Here is a 5,123-nt window from a genome sequence, read left to right as displayed (position 1 = left end):
GAGTCTTACTGCCACTGGATTAACTACTTGAAAAACATGAAAGGGGCCGATGAATTTTTGAGCTAATTTCATGGATGGGACTTTGAGCCTTAAGTGTCTCGTGGAGAGCGATACTCTATCTCCGGGCTTAAATTGAGGAGCTTCTTTCCTTTTATAATTGTCGAAGCGTCTGTAGCGATCAGAGGATTTACTAAGGTTTCTTCTTACCTCAGACCAGATGCTCAAAAATTTCTTGACCGTATGTTGAACGGCTGGCAGAGTACTAGAAGATTTGGAAAAAACTTCAGGAAGATTAGGATGAAATCCATTTTGAATGAAGAATGGGGAATGCCCGGTGGACTCATGGTAGAGATTGTTGTGGGCAAACTCTGCCCAGGGGAGCAGGGACGCCCAATCATCCTGATTGGCTGACACGTAAATCCTTAAGAACTTCTCAAGGTCTTGGTTAACCCTTTCGGTTTGTCCATTGCTCTGGGGGTGGTAAGCCGAAGAGAAGTTGAGTTTGATGTTAAAAGAAGAGCATAAAGCTCGCCAAAACTTGAAAGTGAATTGGACTCCTCTATCTGACACAATACTTTGAGGAAATCCGTGCAACCTAAAGATATTTTTGATAAAACTCTCGGCAAGCTGAGAAGCAGATCGAAGACCCTTGAGGGGAATGAAATGGGCCGCCTTGGAAAAACGATCCACCACCACCCAGATAGTATTAAAACCCTGGCTAACAGGAAGCTCGGTGATGAAATCCATCGAAATGTCAACCCAGGGGTGACTTGGAACTGGAAGAGGCTGAAGCAACCCAGCTGGAGCTTGTGGTATAGACTTGTGTTGAGCACATGTATCGCAGGCAGCTACAAAGTTCTTGATGTCTGTTTTGACTGATGGCCACCAGTAGTTACGACAAATGATCTCTGTAGTCTTCTTAGTACCAGCGGGTCCGGTGAAGTGAGAGGAGTGGAACGAACGTAGAAGTTTAGTTCGAGATTTTAATGGCACAAACGTCTTCCCTACAGGAACTTTAATCTTCTTGGAGGATGCAATAAAACAAGATGACTTTAAGATGGGCTTCTGGTCATTTAACTCCTCTGAAGCAGCTGGCCCAAAGACTCGCGAAAGTGCATCTGCTTTAATGTTTTTGTCTCCTGGACGATAAGTTAACACTAGATTGAATCGGTCAAAAAATAAGGACCATCTAGCCTGTCTGTAATTTAAGCAATGGGCCGTCTTAAGGTACATCAGGTTTCTGTGGTCAGTATAGACTGTTACTGGGAATCTTGCGCCCTCTAATATATGACGCCATTCTTGTAAAGCCAATTTGATGGCTAACAGCTCTTTATCTCCCACTGCGTAATTTCTTTCTGCAGGTTGAAATTTCTTGGAGAAGAAATCACAGGCGTACCATTTGTTAGCCTCATCTTTTTGGGAAAGAACTGCCCCCACCCCTACTGAAGATGCATCCACTTCCACAAAGAAGGGTTTGTCAGGATCAGGCCGCCTTAGGATGGGTGCAGACACAAAGAGTTGCTTGAGTAACGAAAAGGCTTGCTTAGCTTCCGAAGACCACTCCTTAGTATTCTCTCCTTTGCGAGTAAGCTTGGTTATTGGAGCTACCACAGAAGAGTAATCTTTTATAAACTGTCTGTAGAAGTTGCAAAAACCCAAAAAGCGTTGAATGGATTTCAACCCCACCGGTTGCGGCCAATCAGAGATTGCAGACAATTTTTTTGGGTCCATCCGTAACTCTGAACCAGTAACAATGAACCCCAAGAAAGGCATATCTTGTTGTTCGAATGAGCATTTCTCTAGTTTGCAGTACAACCGGTGCTTACGAAGGCGAGCTAGAACTTCTTGAAAATGCTGCTGATGTGCATGAAGGTTTCCTGAAAAAATTAAGATGTCATCCAGGTAGACAATTACAAATTTGTTCAACAGATCTTGGAAGATATGATTCATGTATCTCTGAAAAACTGCCGGGGCGTTGCTCAAGCCGAATGGCATCACTAAGTACTCAAAGTTTCCATCTCGCGTGTTGAAGGCCGTCTTCCACTCATCTCCTGACCTAATTTGGATCAAATTATATGCCCCACGGAGATCCAGTTTCGTGAAAAAACGTGCCCCTTTGATTTTGTCAAAGAGTTCAGAGATGAGAGGAAGGGGAAAACGATCCTTTACAGTGATGGCATTGAGACCCCTATAATCAATACAAGGCCTGAGGCCCCCGTCTTTCTTTTTGACAAAAAACAGACCCGCTCCCGCTGGTGAATTGGATTTCCTGATAAAACCTCGCTCCAAATTATCCTTGATATACTCTGAAACTGCCTGAGACTCCGCCATGGACAACGGGAACACTCGGCCACGAGGAGGACATTTCCCAGGAACTAAATCGATAGCACAGTCCCAAATCCTATGGGCTGGCAACTTCTCTGCTTCTTTCTTGCTGAAAACGTCCGCAAAGGCTTGATAAGAGATTGGAAGCTTGGCCCCGGACCCCAGCTTGGAGGAAGATACAGTACAGGAATGTCGTTTGATCTGTTCAAGGCATCGCCCCTGACACTCCTTCCCCCATGCCAATACTTGAGGACGCTTCCAGTCCAGCACAGGTGAATGTAACTGTAGCCATGGCAATCCCAAAATGACGGGATTTTCTGCTGAAGGAAGCACGAAGAAGGAGATGGACTCTTGATGAAGAATCCCCACTTTCATCTGTACTACTGAAGTATTGGAACGAATGCTTGAAAAGGGCAACCTATTGCCATCCACCCCTATAATGTGTAGGGGGTTGGTCAGTCCGTGACAAGGGACTCCCAAGCATTTAGCTGTTTCTGCGGTGATAAAGTTACCATCCGCACCGGAGTCTAGGAAGGCCTTGAAGATCAAGGAGGAGTTCCCATAAATTAGGGTTACATCAATAGTGAATCCGATTGCGGATACTCGAGAAGAGGTATATGATAATGTGCCTAACCTGACCCCCTTACAATCAGTTAGGCCTTGTCGTTTCCCGGACGCTTGGGACAAGCAGAGAGAAGATGACCTGACTCCCCGCAATACAGACACAGCCGATTTGTAAATCTTCGCTCTCTTTCTGCGAAAGGAAGGCGAGTTTTCCCAATCTGCATGGGTTCCTCCAATTGCTGACTTGCCACGGAAGCCGATGCCGAAGGTGGGCTAGTTGCTGGAGGAATAAATCGGGGTGCCAACTTGAAACTGTACTTCCGGGATTGTTCCCTCTCCTTATCCCTCTCTTGGTAATGGAGGTCCACCCGTGTACATAAGGAAATTAGGTCGTCCAAAGAAGTCGACGGCTCCCGACCTGCCAATTCATCTTTAATCTTCTCGGATAGCCCCTGTGTGAACGTGGCCATCAGAGCCTCCTCGTTTCACCCTAATTCGGATGCGAGGGTCCTGAACTGAACCGTGTATTGTCCCACAGTCTGGGTTCCTTGTCTTAGCCGGAGAATGGCTGAAGCAGCGGATGTCACCCTACCCGGTTCATCAAAAACTTTACGGAATTCGGTGATGAATTCAGTGATGCTATTAATCACCGCATGATCCTTCTCCCAGAGTGGGGAGGCCCAGGACAGAGCTTGACCCATGAGTAGGGAAATCATGTAGGCTACCTTCGCCCTATCTGACGGGAAGGATGCAGCCTGTATTTCAAATTGGATGAGGCACTGATTTAGGAATCCCCGACACTCCTTTGGGTTCCCATCGAATTTAGCGGGGTTCGGAATGCGAAGGGGAGCAGCACTTGCTGCGGCCACCGGAGGAAGTGGTGCCGGAGGCGGTGGAGCCGGGGGGCTTCTATACGTTGCATCAAGGTTTGCAGGCATTGCATGATCTGAGCCTGATCCTGTTCCTGCTTATTCACCCTGGTTAGCAAATGCTCCAAAAGCTCCTTAGGAGATGGACCGGCCGCTGTCACAAATATACTTGGACTACCTGCCTATCAGCTCGGGAATTGGCTAGACCTAACGCAGAGGTGCGGAGTCTAACCGTGCCGAGGGTTTTCTGCCAGTGACCCCTCCAATTGGGATTTGGGCTTCTGCGGCACTCGACACGTCGGTCGCGGTCCTCTGGTTAGGTTTCCCTTTATGAGCTGGAGGCTGGGAGTAGGGAATATGGAGAGGCGGTCGTCTAGCCGAGTCGGTAACAATGCGGTCAGTTAGGTGCCCAGGGGAGAGGCAAAGAGGGTCCAAATCAAGCCGGGTCATACACGGGAGGCACAGTTGCGGTACACTGGGATGAGACGGAGGGATGGTCGGGAGCAAGCTGAGGTCATACACGGAGAGGTCAAATGGAGTACCAGGGGTCAAGCGGGAGAGTCGTCAGGAACTAGCCGGGTCAAAACAATAGCAAGTGTGATACGGTACAAGGCACTGGAACGCTGGAGTAGGTGTGAGCCAGAGAATTCCTTTTATGCTTACAGCGCTGCTACCTATTTCCTGCCTGTCCCTTTAAGAGACGCTCAGCACGGTGCGCGTGCCCCTAGTGGACGCGTGCACGCCAAGCCGGAACTACGCACAGAGGAGGACGCCGCAGGGAGAGCCCTGCAGCTGACTGAGACGCGCTGCCCGGACGGCTGTCTCCCAGGCTTCTGAGCACCGCTCAGACGCTGCCGCCAGGGACCTCTAATCTGCCTGCCGCACCACGCTGGACCCCGGACCCGGTAAGAGACCCCCGCGGTCCGGGGAAGCGTGACACAGAGTCAGTACGCTGATCTGATGGATCGACCAGCAGGGGGGTTTTCCGGTATTGGCGGTAGCTCCTGTGCCGCCTCCTTAATCCGCATCTGCCAAGGGGATGGTCTACCAGCTCAGCCCGCCTCTGCCCCCTCATGCTTTTCCCTGCTGCCGGATGTTTAATGAGCTGCTCGATCAGAGCTGAGCTCAGGACACAGTACCAGGAAGTACCCCAAAGCTCTGCCAGTGTACAACCCTAGGCGTGGAGCGTCCTTAGGCAATCCAAATGCCCTAGGCAATTGCCTAGGTTGCCTATGGCTCCGTCCGGCTCTGCCCATAGTGGCAATTTTTACACACACACACACACACACACACACACACAAAGTAAATTGTGTAATTTATTATTTAGAATTAGCATTATACACAATAACACAGTTGTATGTCTTA

The sequence above is a fragment of the Crinia signifera genome, chromosome 2 (genome assembly GCF_055691185.1).
Source record: "Crinia signifera chromosome 2, ASM5569118v1, whole genome shotgun sequence".
Taxonomy (NCBI): domain Eukaryota; kingdom Metazoa; phylum Chordata; class Amphibia; order Anura; family Myobatrachidae; genus Crinia; species Crinia signifera.
The sequence above is the reverse complement of the archived record's forward strand: the minus strand, read 5'-3'. Positions refer to the sequence as shown.